The sequence below is a fragment of the Pipistrellus hanaki genome (assembly GCF_964339955.1).
Source record: "Pipistrellus hanaki genome assembly, chromosome: 3".
Classification (NCBI taxonomy): Eukaryota; Metazoa; Chordata; class Mammalia; order Chiroptera; family Vespertilionidae; genus Pipistrellus; species Pipistrellus hanaki.
Window position 1 is genome coordinate 81852593 of NC_140505.1, and position 15476 is coordinate 81868068.

Below are 15476 nucleotides of genomic sequence, written 5' to 3' on the forward strand. Positions count from 1 at the left end.
GTATATCCTTACCAACACTTGTTTTGATTTTTTGATTACAGACATTCTGGCAGGTGTGAGCTGTTATCTCATTGTGGTTTTAATTTGCATTTCTCTGATGATTAGTGACATAGATCTTTTCATAGATCTATTGGTCATCTGTATGTCCTCTTTGGAGAAGTGTCTATTCAGGTCCTCTGCAGACTTTTAAAATTACTTATTTTTTTAAATGTTAAGTTGTATGAGTTCCTTATAAATTTTTGGATATCAACTCCTTATTGGATGTATTATTGGCAAATTTCTTCTTCCATTCAGAAGGTGGTCTTTTTGTTTTATTGATGGTTTACTTTGCTGTACAAAAACTTTTTAGTTAGATGTATGTAGTCCCATTCGTTTGGTTTTTGTTTTATTTCCCTTGATTGAAGAGGTATATAAAAAAAAAGTATTGCTTAGAAAAATTGTCAGAGATTTTACTGCCTATGTTTTCTTCTATGAGTTTTCTGAGTATTTTGATAGGAATTGTATTGAATAACTACATTTAATTTACTAGTATAGACATTTTATCTATGTTAATTTTTCCTATTCTTGAGCATATGTCCTTCCATTTACTTGTATCTTCTTCAATTTCATAGTTTTCTGAGAACGGATATTTTGCCTCCTTGGTTAAATTTATTCCTGGATACTTTATTATTCTAGGTGCAATTGTAAATAGGATTATTTTCTTAATTTCTCTTCCTGATAGTTCATTATTAGTGTATAAAAGTACAATCTATTTCTGTACATTAATTTTTCATTCTTCTACTTTACTAAATTCTAATAGTTTTTTTGGGGGGGAATCTTTTAGAGTTTTCTATATGTCACCTGCAAATAATGACTGTTTACTTTCTTCCAATTTGGCTGCCTTTTATTCCTTTTTCTTATCTGATAACTCTGGCTAGGACTTCCAATACTATGTTGAATAAAAGTAGTGAGAGTAGACATCCTTGGCTTGTCCCGTTTTAAAGAAAAAACTTTTGGCTTTTCACCATTGATTATGATAGTAACTGGGGGCTTGTCATATATGACCTTTATCATGTTGAGGCATGTTCCCTCTATTCTCACTTTGCTGAGAGTGTTTATCATAATGGATGTTACATTTTGTCAAAATGTTTTTCAACATCTATTAATATGATTAGATAATTTTTATTTTTCATTTTGTTGATGTGCTGTATCACAATAACTGATTTGTAAATATTGAACCAAACTTATATCCCAGGAATAAACACAACTTGTTCATGGTACATATGTTTTAAATATATTGCTGAATTCAGTTTGAAAATATTTTGTTGAGGATTTTTGCATGTTTGTTCATTAAAGATATTAGCCCATAATTTTTTTTTCGTAATGTCTTTGTCTGGTTTTGTTATCAGGGTAAAGCTGGCCTCATAAAATAAGTTTTCCCTCCTATACAATTTTTTGGGACTAGTTTGAGAAGAATAGGTATTAATTCTTCTTTGAATGTTTGCTACCATTTACCTGTGAAGCCCTCTGATATAAGACTTTTGTTTGTTGAGAGCTTTTTGACTACTGATTTGATTTGGTTAGTAGTTACCGGTCTGTTCAATTTTTGTTTCTTCCTGATTCAGTAATGGAAGATTGTATGCTTCTTTTTAAAATATATTTTATTGATATTTTTACAGAGGAAGGGGGAGGGAGAGAGAGTTAGAAACATTGATGAGAGAGAAATATCAATCAGCTGATTTCTGCACCTCCCCACCTCCCACTGGGGATGTGCCTGCAATCAAGGTACATGCCCTTGACTGGAATCGAACTCGGGTCTACACTATCCACTGAGCCAAACTGGTCAGGGCAATTGTATGCTTCTTGAAATGTATCCATTTCTTCCAGACTGTTTAATTTGCTGGCATATAATTACTCATAGTATTTTCTTATATTCCTTTGTGATTCTATGGTGCTGGTAGTCTCCTCTATCATTTCTGATTTTATTTTTTGGGCTATCTCTCTTTTTGTCTTAATGAGTCTGGCTTATCTTTTCAAAATACCAACTCTTGGTGTTATTGATCTTTTCTATTATTATTTTTACCCTATTTTGTTTATTTCCACTTTGATATTTATTATTTTCTCACTCTACTCAATGTTGGCTTTGTTTATTCTTTTTCTAGTTCCTATAGAGATTTTTCTTGTTTCTTGAGGTAGGCATGTGTTGCTCTAAATTTCCCTCTTCAAACATAGATTTTTGAGTTGCTGTGTTTTTGTTTTCATTTGTCTCAAAATAGTTATCTTTTGATTTCTTCTTTGAGCTCATGTGTTTGTGTATTTTTTGGCTTTCTTCTTGTAATTGATTTCTACATTCACACTATTTTGATTGGAGGAAATTATATGATTTCAATCTTCTTAAATATATTGAGACTGGTTTTATGGCCTACCATCTGGTTCCAACCCTGGCCAAATGGTTCAGTTGGTTGGAGCATCACCCTATACATTGAAAGGTGCAGGTTCTATCCCTGGTTGGGGAGCCTACAGAAGGCAACCAATCGCTGTTTCTCTCTCACATTGATGTCTCTTTCTTTCTCTCCCCTCTTGACCTGTCTTTCTCTTTTTCAAATCAATGGAAACATATCCTCAGGTGAGGATTTTAAAAAGAAAAGAAAAGTAAGTGTTCCATGAGATCTTGAAAATAATCTATATTCTTCTGCTTCTGGGTGAATGTTCTAAAAATACCAATTAAGTCCATTTGGTCTAATGTGTCATTACAGGCCGTTATTTCCTTGTTGTTTTTCTATCTAGATGATCTATCAATTGATGTCAATGGGATATTAAAATGCCTTATTATTATGGTACTATTGTCCTTATGTCTGTCAATATTCGCTTTACAGATTTAGGTGCTCTTATCTTGGGAGTATAGATGTTTACAAGAGTGACATTTCTCTTGAAATGCCTTTCTTTGTCTCTTGTTACAGCCTTTGTTTTAAAGTTTATTTTGTCTGATAAAAGTATTGCTATCCCAGATTTTTTTTTAAATTTCCATTTGCATGAAATATTTTTTACTATTCCTTTGCTTTCAGTGTGTGTATGTCTTTAGAAGTGGGTCTTTGATAGGCAGCATACATATGGGTCTTGTTTTTAAATTAATTCAGTCAGCCTAGCTGTGTGGCTCAGCATTGAGCATCGACCCAGCAACCAAGGGGTCACGGTTTTGATTCCAGGTCAGGGCACATGCCAAGATTGCGGGCTTGATCGCCAGAAGGGGGTGTGCAGGAGGCAGCCAATCAATGATATTTCTATCTGTCTATCCCTTTCCCTTCCTTTCTCTAAAAAAAAAAAAAAAAAAAAAAATCAATAAAAACATTTTTAAAATTTTAATTCAGTCAGCCACCCTATGTTTTTTTATTGCAGCAATCAATCTATTTACATTTAAGGAAATTATAGCTATGTAGCAATATGTAGTAATTATGGTTAGGTATGTAGTTATTGTCATTTTATTAATTATTTTTTTGTAGTTGTTTCCTTTTTGTTCTCTTGCTCTCTTCTCTTGTATGTTGATGACTTTCTAGAATGTTGTGTTTGGATTCCTTTCTCTTTATTTTTTTGTATATTTCTTATAGGTTTTTAGTTTGTGGTTACCATGTGCTGTACTTATACAAAGCTAAATAGCAGTCTATGTTAAGTTGACAATCACATTTTAAAATCACTACAATTTTTTACTCCCCCCCCACATTTATGTTTTCATTATTATTTTTCACTTTTCTTATGCATATGTGTTTGTGAACCTTGTCCAAGCTTTGTTGATTCAGTTTTCCATTTTAAATGTCAGCTTCTCCTTTTGGATAGTTTTATAATCTATTAATTTGTTATTTCCACGAAGTACATTGATTTTGCCAGGGGTCCTTGCCTCAGGGGTTGATGATTGTAATAATCTTGAAGAAATTTCCAGGAGGTATTTTTGACTTAATGAGATGAGCAGGTTTTCATAATGCTGAGCATCTGCTTTTCTAAATTAAGGGAGTTTCTTATAATAACAGGAGCATCAATAGCCTACAGGAAATCAGCGAATATCCACTATGTATTTCCTTTAAAGTAAAATGGATGATTTTCACCCTTTAGGCCTGTGTGTCATTGTTTATGGCCTTCTCAGTATAACAAATACTGCAGTTAAAAACGATGACTGCCACTATGCTCTTCACTTTTACTTTTGAATCATGAAGTGTCAGAGTTCATTAATTCAATTTTTTCTTTTTGCAGAATGATGAGACTTGCCCAGGATTTCTTATTCTGGCCCATTGCATTCCCTGGTTCCTTGGCTACTTCTACTTGTATCAATACATTTGTTTTTGTTTTCTTGGGGTAAACTGTCCCCAGGTGTCTGCTGTTCATGATTTAATGATGGAATGCAGAATGATATAATGCTGTTTAGGTGTTCATTGTGAATATATACCAGATAGTTTTTGTTTAATTAGAGCAATATTTTCTAGGTTTCCAGGCAACATAATGATGGAGTTCCAGCCAATGAAATAGAAAGGGCTTTATATTTTGCTTCCATTTTGAAATTCTCTTTTTCTCTTACTCTTTCTAGATTTGTGTTTATTTTGTGTTGATATCAAAAGATCAAATAGGCATAAAAAGGTGGAAAAAGATAATTTCATAGGATAGATATGAGTAAGCATCCTTCTTTGTGGTTCCTGCATCTGACTAAATGTTTTGTGTGGACATTCAATCTGTGTCTGATGCTGTGGTAGGTGGGAAAATTGCCACCTAGGAGGGTTACATTAAATTTGACATAGACCTGGCCATTTGGGGAAGGAAACACAGTTAATTAAGATGAAATTAAAAGGTTATAACCATAGGGTAATTCACTTATGTAAAATAGCCTATATAATAAAGAGGTAATATGCAAATTGACCATCACACCCCGCACATGATGGCCGCCACAAGATGGCCAGCAGGGGAGGAAAGTTGTGGCCAAACAGGCCTGCGAGGAGGGCAGTTGGGGTGACCAGTCTGACAGGGGAGGGCAGTTGGGGACAATCAGGCCAACAGGGGAGGGAAGGCAGTTGGTGGGGGACCAGGCCTTCAGGGGAGGGAAGTTTGGGGCAACAAGGCCAGCAGGGAGGGCAGTTGGGGGCAACTGGCCTGCAGGGGAGGGAGGGCAGTTGGGGAGTTCCAGACCTGCAGGGGAGGGCAGTTAGGGGCGACTGGGCTGGGAGGGGAGGGAAGTTGGGGTGATTAGGCAAGCAGGGGAGGGCAGTTGGGGGCTAGAAAGGTGTCAAGATGGGGATGACAAAGGGCCTTCAGTGACTTAATGGGTTTGTATGATGTGGGTCCTGGGTCCTCTCACATGAGCCCATTAGCCCCATGTAAGAAAATGCTCACTTCATGGGTCACAAAACTAGCACAGTGAATGAGTTTCCTGGTGAAAGGAGTGACATCACAAGAGAGCCTCTTCAACCTTCCCTAGAAGGGAAAATGAGGTCAGGGAAGAGAAAGCAACACATAGCACTTACAAATGGCAACAATGGAACTGGAATGCTTGAAAAGGTGCTGGTGGGTAACAAGAAGCATTCTGATTCAGCCAAATTAACTGACACAATACAGTTTCTTTCCATATTTCCTCTAATCTCAAATAATTCATTAATTTCTTCATTGTTCTCCAAGGTTGCCAGCCTTCCATTTTCCCTGAAGTTTCCTAAATTCAACCAAATTGTTGAATGGGTTAGAACCATGCTGAGAAGTAGTGAGAGAAGACTACAATCTAATTTACTCCATTTCATTTTATTTTTTTTCCAAGAAAGGTTTTTATTATTTATTTGTTTGTTTGTTTGTTTGTTTATTTATTTATTTATTTTACTCCATTTTAAACCCGTACTTTTCCAGCCCTTCTACTCCAAAGTTTACAATACCCCTTCCTTATATGAATACACTAGAGGCCCGATGCACAAAATTTGTGCACTGGGGTGGGGGTGTCTCTCAGTCCAGCCTGCACTTTCTCCAATCTGGGACCCCTTGGGGGATGTTCAGCAATCGGACATCCCTCTCACAATCCAGGACTGCTGGCTTCCAACTGCTCACCTGCTTGTCTGCCTGCCTGACTGCTTCTAACCGCTTCTGCCTGCCAGCCTGATTACCCCCTAATCACTCCCATGCCAGATTGATCAATGCCTAACTGCTCCCCTGCTGGCCTGATTGCCCCAAACCTCCCTCTCCTGCAGGCCTGGTCTCCCCCAACTGCACTCCTCTGCAGGCCCAGTCATCCCTAACTGCCCTCCCTTGCTGGACTGATCGCCCACAACTGCCTTCCCCTACCAGCCATCTTGTGTCCACATGGGAGTAGCCATCTTTGACCACATGGGGGAAGCCATCTTGTGTGTTGGAGTGATTGTCAATTTGCATATTACTCTTTTATTATATAGCATAACCTAGGTGTTTGGCTCTATTTAGAGTTGTACTTCCCCTTTCCCTCACACTCTATATTCTGTAGGAATGAGTTTCTGTAATAAACAACATTCTTCCAAAATTTCTCTGATCTAATTTCTTCTGTCTCACCTTTGCCAGAATCATACTTGCTAAGGTTTCCATTGACTTCTAGCCACCAACAAAACAGGAGTGTTTCTCATGCTTGATCAGGTCATCTGCTCACCTTGTAATAAAGCTTATTTATATTGTACTTGTACCATGAGAACACATGAGACAAGGGTGTAGTTCCTACTTTCTTACACTCTAGTAGAGGAGATCTTGACTCAGCCTTATGGTGAGCAATGTGTTGATAAATACTTCCTGGGACTCTCCAGGACCTGGTCCGCTGGGCCATCAATTTACAGCTTAATTTTTTCCTTTGTCTGATGTGTGTTTTTTGCCTTTTAATTCAAGGTACTCTTTTGCCTTTTAATTCAATATCCTCCTTTGCAGATATGTTATTTTTGATCCTGTCTTTATGAGGCCTCTTAATAAAATGCAGATTTTTAAATGTCTATTATGCTTAGATCAAGCTGCAATATCATCAAAAAATCTAAGAGATTAAGAGTCCAGAAAATGAAAGTTTAAAGGAAGGCAAGAATGAACTGTAGAACAACAGCAACAACAAAAAAGGCATGGAAAACAGAACTTTTATCATGTTAGAGTGAGAACGTGGTTTTTATGGCCATTTATCCTCTATAGATATTTATGAACATTAGTTGTCAGCATTTAAGGAGGTTCATTTGGCCAGTAAGTGACAGATGATGGAGTTGGTCATTACTGGCATCTGTTCTGATTGGATGGTGCCAGAGTGAATTTTCATCAAGATAATCAAGCCTCAGCATCAGAACACTGTATAGCTATGTGATAGCCTAAGGAGAGTGTTGCTTCGAATGGTCTTATGTTTTGAAAAATTTGTACACCTTGATATATTAACTTTAGTTGGTTAAGACACTAGACTCCTTCCAGTGTGACTTCATATCCATCATATTTCTCCTTGAATTGGCACCAGGGTAAGGGAAGTAGAAGTTATGCAAGCATGTAGCTTAGGTTAGTGGGATATTATTTGTGAGGTTCTCAGTTATTTCTGTGTAGAGTTAAATATTTCTAGCCACTCTTATTTTGGATTAGTTTCCAGAAAAACTCCCAAGGCCCACTATACTGACTCTACCAGTGACTGATCTGGTAGTTAATGTAAACAGGCTCTATGGCACCTGGCCCTAGAAATGTATGAGTAATAGAAGATAATCAAGGTTTGAAATGGAAGGAGCTAGAAACTACTTTTGTAATAAATTATTCCAACAATCAGATATGTAACATTTTAAGCTGAGGATTTAATGCTCATGAATACCTTGTCAAATAGAAGTTATCTTATCCAGGAAAGAATTGATAATGCAACATATACAATTATAAATGTACTGTATAAAATTAGTTTTCATACATTTCCATAGGAAATCCATAGAAATATTCTGATATTAATAAGTGAGTTGCAATAAATTCTTTCAAGTAACAAAAGCAATGATACATTAAGAAGATAAAAATCTTTGAGAAGAAGTAACGGAAATATCTTGGATTCTTGGCAGTCTAGTTAATTAGAGAAATGATCTGATGTCTCCCCTAGACTCCAGCAAGATGGGCCTCTGCTCTGGGTTCCTGCCCCCAAGGATCCAGCTGTAGCTCTTCACGTGCCTTGACCACTCCAAGAGTGAGGCATCCAAGGGGGACAAGGGAACACTTGCCTTTCGGTAGTATTCAGCAGTGGGGCATTTAGGGCAAGGAATTGACACTGCTGCCCCAAACTGGAGACCAGTATTTGGAAAGCACATTCAGAACATTGTTTTGTGAAGCACTCTGGAGACAGAGTGGCAAACCAGGTCTTATAGCTAGTGTATTAGAGATGCCAGACAATTGAAAATAAAGCACATGATGTGACATGTAGAATATGGCTCCCCACTTAGGCCGTCCCACAGGAACTAGAGAGAGCCAAGTACCTCAGAATAATGGAGTTAAGAGGAAGCTGGCCGGTGAGCGAGGCCTTGAGAGGGATGAGTGTCGTTGTGATGTGTGGACGGGGGCTGGCAAGGCCGGGGTGGTGAGAGGCCTGCACTTTGCCTCCCAGAGCCGGGAGGAATGTGTGGTGACCCTTGCATCCTGCCTGCCTGCCTGGCTGTGATTGCAGCCAGACTACCAGCTGAAATGAAAGTATCCTTCTAAGGGTATTTCAGGTTCAAAATCCAGTTGGCTAGTGGGAGGAAAAGGATATTATCTGATTACAGATAGTGGCAGCCAATGCAGACTGTTACTCATAGAGTCAACATGTGCTGGGAATTCCAGGGAGGTGAATGCCAGAAAACCTGCATCCTGGTACTTGACTTCTGGTTTAGAGAAACAATGGAGCCTGGGGGTGGGGTGCCGGAGGGTGTGTGCGTGCGTCTGTGGAACTGAATATTCATCTCTAGTTATGGTGTGACTGGAGTTATAAGGTCACTTCCGCATTCCTCAAAAGCCTGGGGATTTCTCAGAAAACTAGATTCTGGAGTATGATGCTTACCTTTATTTAACTCACTCCCACACATATCTATAGTGTGCTGGCTCTGTGCCAGTCAGTTGTGCTAAGAACTGGAATGTAAAGACACAAAAGACAAATTTTTCGTTTTGCAAATTTAATAGGGGACTTACAAAATTATGTTATGACAAAGAATGACCTAGCAGGGACTGGCAGCTACTTGTTAATTCTTTGGAAGCTGGCATTGGCTGAGTTATGTGAATGAATTTCAGACTGTGAACAAAGATGGATGTTTGAATAAGTCAATTTGGGGCCTCAAGACCTTCTGCTTCTTGACAAGTCCGTTTCCCCTTCACTCTGCTTTTCAGCACATCCCGGTCAGCTGCCTCATAAGTCTCTGGACAAGTAGAAGTACTTTAAGCATTCAGTAAAGTTCACGATGCTCTGTTACTAATCTTGTAACTATCCTAAGTACGAAGCCCTCCAGCGGCTCCTTCCAAATTGGTTCATTCCTGCAGGGATGGCGAGGATGGCTGATATAGTATGGCCCTTAATCTGGGACCACAGCACCAGCTGTTGGGAGTTTTGCCAAAGCCAGAGTGTACTTCGGTTAACCCTGAGAATTTACACAGTGGTTCTGCCATAAAAGCATATACTCCTCCCTCAAGAGAGCCAGTGGGGCCAAAACAGTGGATGTTTTCAGGGCTGTAATGTGAGTAAATTCTGAAACAAATGGCCATGAAGTCACTGCTTTATCTTCTTCCAGAGGTAGAAACATGAATGCTATTCTGTGCTTTGAAGTTTATGGCTTGCAGCAATAGGGCAGCGTGTTCTTACATTGTGAGCACAGGCTGTTCTGCATGATGCTCAGCAAGACTGGCTGACATGACTCCACGTTTGGGGGAAAAGGGAGAATGTCCTAAAACACAAGACTGGAGAAGCAGGCAAAAGTTCCAGAAAAAGTTTAAGCTGATGGTGACAAGGACTACCACTTAGTGTTAGGATTGCCCCTGGGAACTGTGACATTAAAGTAGCAGCAGTGAGACTACTATAGTTTAGTGGGATTGTGGGCCAACTCCTGAAAAACAGCTGATTTAAGCTTAAAAGCACCCTGTTACAAATATGCAGGCAAATGGATCTTTTTTGCTCTTACCTACTTTTTAAACTAGTTAGTTTGAAGTATTTGTATGGCTAAAAGTTAATGCTTATGTGATACAATTTGCTTTGTAGCTCAAGAAAAATGATGATAGTTAATAGGTTGCTTCTCAAGCAGGTTTAAATTCATTGTTATGGTTGATAAAGAACCTCTTAAGTCTCTCCAATATGCTTCTTAAAGAGAGCCTAGAAACATCTCCTTCCACGCCTTGGACAGTTCTTTGCAGCAAATGACTGGAAGTTTGTGGTTGCTGCTGTGGTTGCTGCTGACGATGATGGAGATGACAAAGATAGCTGATGTGAGTGCTCACTAGGCAGCAGGCTCTCTACTTTGCACTCTGCATTCCTTAGCTCATTTAACCTTCACCACTCTGTGAGTCAGGTATGCTTGGCTCCATTTCATAGATGAGGAGATGGAGAGGAGAGGTTAAGTCTGTGTTCACATGTTTTATAGCCATTCTGGTGGTGGTGGTGGTGATGGGGGAGGGACAACTGTTTCAGGTGCTTCAGTCTAAGCTCTTAATTACTCTACTGATTTTGTGATACTAGTGAAACTTGACTGCCCTCTACTTCTACCCCCACAGATATATTGTCAACCCACATAAGTAAACCAGGTGTTTTTCCCAGACAAAGATGCTATTGTTTTAGAGGATGTAGTTCAGTTTTAAAAAAAAGCAAAGTTGGGAATCCAGTGTTCTTTTAACGAGATATTGGATGCCAGGTCCTTGGGAGCATCTTAAGATGGTATTCCCTTTGTCATTGATAAATACTTTCATTTCTGTTTCTTCCCTTTCTTTTCAGTTACTGAAAAGAAAAAAGAAGAGAGGAGAAAAGAACAGAAAAGAAAAGAGAAGAAAATACTGTCCCATGGGCCAAGCAGTTATGGTGTGGAGACTCTCGTTTCAGTCTGATCACCTTCACTCACAGGCTTTGTGATTAAATCCAAGATAACTGATGATACATCATACAGAAAACTTATGGAGTTCTGACAATTTACTTCCCACCTAGTAAGGATGTATTGGGACTTAATGTAGGCAGAAGGGATTTTAGTTTTTTTTATTGGATGACGTAAGCCAGCAGAGTTCAGGATTCTGCCCTAAAACTTGTTAAAAAAGATTCTCCAGAAGGAACCAAGATGGTGGCATAGGTAAACATCTGAACATGCTGTCTCACACAACTGAAGCAGGAATGTTAGGGGAACATAGGCAGGCTTAGGGATATTTTTAGAATTGGAATCCATGGGAAAAGGTGAGACTCTGGGGACCCAGACTCCTATGGGGAGAAACTGGATTGTCGGGCATCAGGCTGGAACACAAGGGCAGCTTTCTCTCAGAGGTGGTGGCAGTAATCATTGTTCCTGCACGGGAAGGTGGGACACAGAGACCCAGGGACCTATCCGGGGCAGAGCAGACTGGCAGCCATGGCTCCACTCAGTGATTCCCTAAGACCATGCCCAACCCAGTTTACAATCCCACCCAAGATGCGTGCAGAGGTGTTTGCATATGAATGGCCCTGGCCTTTTACAACCTAACCCTACAAACAGCAGCTGGGTCAAAGAACTGTAGAGCTACCAAAAGGCGGCCTAAACCTGAATTGCTTCACAGCTGTGCCTAATCTGGGCACCTCCAAACCCCAAACTAAGAGGAGGAAACTTCAGATCTCTCTGTAGATCCTGCTGGGTGGTCTCAGGCAGGGGTTGACTTACCAGCCTCCTTGGAGATCCAAGAGGTAGTGTACCCAGTGATCAAAGTGAGACTGCACCAGATTATAATTATTCAGATCCATAAGATCCACACTCAGGGAGCAGACTCAATGAGCACCAAAGCTCCACTGAAGCAAGTCCTATCCCATAAGGGTATTTCCAACACAGCAGTTCTCCCATTGTAGATGCAACTGGTCCTCACAGCCAATTGGTCTGGAGGTCAATTCTACCCAGTGATACCAACAACAATCAAGGCTTAACTACAAGACTGTGCACACAACCCACAAAGGGGTGCACCAAGAGTGTCCATCTCAGGTGATTGTGGAGGCTGAGTCACTGGGCCTTATAGGACACCTAGCATACAAAGCCACTCTATCCACATAGGGAAGCAGCCAAAATGCAGAGACAAAGAAACATGTCACAAATGAAAGAAATGGAAGAAAGCAAACTACAGGATATAAAGTTTAAAACCACAGTTATAAGGTTACTCAAGAATCTTCTAGAAACCTCCAAGAAATTTAGTGAGATCCTCAAGAATATGAAAAAGGACCAATTAGAAATTAAGCATACACTGACTGAAATAAAGAATAATATACATAGATCCAACAGCAGACTGTAGAATCCCAAGAATCAAGTCAATGATTTGAAATATGAAGAAGCAAAAAACACCCAATTGGAAAAGCAAAAAGAAACAAGAATAAAAAAATATGAAGATAGTGTAAGGAGCCTCTGGGACAACTTCAAGCATACCAACATCTGAAATATGGGGGTGCCAGAAGAAGAGAGAGAGCAAGAAACTGAAAACCTATTTGAAGAAATAATGACAGAAAATTTCCCCAACCTGGTGAAAGAAATAGGTTTACAAGTTCAGGAAGCACATACAACCCCAAACAAAAGGAATCCTAAGAGGACCACACCAAGACACATCATAATTAAAATGCCAACGTCAAAAGACAAAGAGAATCTTAAAAGCAGTAAGATAAAAACAGTTACCTACAAGGGAGTACCCATATGACTGTCAGCTGATTTCTCAACAGAAACTATGCAGGCCAGAAAGGAGTGGCTAGAAATACTAAAAGTGATGAATAGCAAGAACCTACAACCAAGATTACTTTACCCAGCAAAGCTATCATTTAGAATTGAAGGTCAGATAAAAGGCTTCACAGATAAGAACAAGCTAAAAAAAGTTCATCATGACCAAACCAGCAAATGAAATGTTGAAGGGTATTCTTTAAGAAAAAGAAGAAGAAAAAGGTAAAGATAAAAATTATGAACCACTAACTGACAACAAATGCATACCTATCAACAAGTGAATCTAAAAATCGAGTGAAAAAAATCTGATGAACAGAATAAACTGAATAAACAGAATAAATCTGGTGAATATAATAGAATCAGGGGCACAGAAGGGGAGTGGACTGACAATTCTCAGGGGAAGGGAGTGTAGGTGTGCTGGGAGAGATTGGACAAAAATTGAACACCTATGGACCAGGTGGAGGGGAGCTATGGGGAGAGAAAAAAAAAGAGGAACAATTGTAATAATCTGAACAATAAAGACTTATTTAAGAAAAAAAAAAAAAAAGATTCTCCAGATTGGGCAACTAAATGCTTAATCAAATCATTTTTGAAACACTGTTTCCTAATAAGGTATATGAGAAAGGACAAAGGAGAATATGTATATGTTTAGTGAAGACTGTACTTTCAGGCTGCTTTTCAGCTAATGATAATGGCCTTCAGTGTGAACATTCAGTGCTGTCCTAAGGTTAATGTCTGAGGGAGAGCTGGGCAAAGAACACAAGTACCTGGGAGCTGGTCCAGTGTGGTGAGGACAGAAAACAATCCTTTGAAGAAAGCCTTGAAAGGGAGGGGTGCCCTCTCAGAGGTGATTGGCACTCAAGCAGATCAGCACAGGGGCTCCAAGGGATGGGGACAATGGCTACTTCAAGAATATTGTTATTAACCATAACCCTTCTTCCACTTATTATCATGGTATATTCAGTCTTTTACTTTCTAAAACAACTGTACATATATTGTTTCTTTTTCTTGTTGTAACTAGAATTCTGTTTTACACCTGTGGGCTCAGAGAACCAGATTAACTTGCCAAGAGTTAGTTTACTGTGAGGCTCCTGGACTTACTCTATGGTTCATGGTTTGCATCTTTAACATCATAATAGTGCCCTGAACATAACATTGGAAATTATAGAGAAAGAATCAATTTTCAAATTGAATAATGTAAATACATTTGGGCATAAAGTCCTACAGATTTACAAGTTGTTCTTGCTACTGAACTTAGAGATTAATTTAAGGAACTTGAATGCTATTTTTTTCATAATTCTACTTTTTATCTTTTTAAAGAAGAAAAAGTCATCTGGAACCCTATCATTTTTTCCTTGTTTCCCCACAATGAACATAAATTTGCATTTTTTTTTATTTTAAGTAATAAAGCATGATCATTATATAATATTCAAATGATATACAAAAATATAAAGACAAAAGTAAAAGAATCCTCACCATTTGGAGTTTGAAGATCATGCATCTACTCTTTGTGCAGATACTTGGAACTTCCAAGTATCTAGTTAAAGAAAGCTAGGCTAGGAGTCTTTTTTAGAGAAATCAACATTCCAAATTTTCTTTTACAATACAGATGTTTTCTAACACCAGCTTGCTTAATGTGGATCATACTTTTGCTTGATAACCACCTGGAAAAAAATGGTGAAAATTAGTACATTTGGGGCAAGCCAGTATTTTGAGGAGCAAGAAAGTTGTAGGACATAAAGGAAATATCTGGAATAGACACTGAAGAGGGGTTTGGTCTGTTCAGTTCAATGGGTTTATCTTGAGTTCTTATTCTGTGTTCCTTGTGCCTACAGGGGAACACAAAAAAGGAAAGATCCTGTCCTGTTGCATGTCTTGCAGGCAGATAACTTCTGAGCATGTGGGATATGGTGAGGTAGATCTAAGTGCTATGGAGCCAGGGCTGAGGGCAAGGCAGGCTCTGGAGTCCAGGTTACTTCATGGTGGGGAAGGCTTTCTGGAGAAAAGAAAACACCATAATGGGTCTTGAAGGAGTTAAGCTGGTGTAGGAAGGATTCCAGAAAGAAGGTACAGTAGGTATATGAAGAGGCATGGAGGTAGGAATAATGTAGTGGATGAGGAAAATCTGCAGACAGTTCAGTATTATGTGTGTTGATGGGGAGAGGTCAGTCAGATCAAGTGGGTCTTGAATGTGAGGGAAAGAACTTAAGACTTAACACTGGAAACAATGGACAAAGCCTTCACATGGCAGGCTTGTATCTAGAAAGATCACTAGGGTAATAAAAGGTGAGCAGGGTGCATCTAAAAGGGAAAGTGGGAGCAGGTAGGAGATTTGGTCAGGGTACAGGTAAGAAGCAATGAGGGCATGGGTAGGGTGAGGTGCGGGGGATGGAGAGGAGGGCTGGAAGGGAAAGTAAAGGTTTCAGGAAAAGAATTGCTGTGGCAAACTAGGAGCGGCCAACCCCAGAGTTCAAGCAGGAGAACTCGCCACCCAAGCCCACCCTTTCAGAGGCTGAGGCAGTGAAGAAATAGGGAGACTATCCTTTGAGTTTTTTCTGAAGTGAGCTGAGTCACTGGAGAGAAAGTTTGCTACTTGTATTGGGGAAGAGAAAAAAAAATTATAAAACAATCCTGGGACCTTTTATTTAAAAA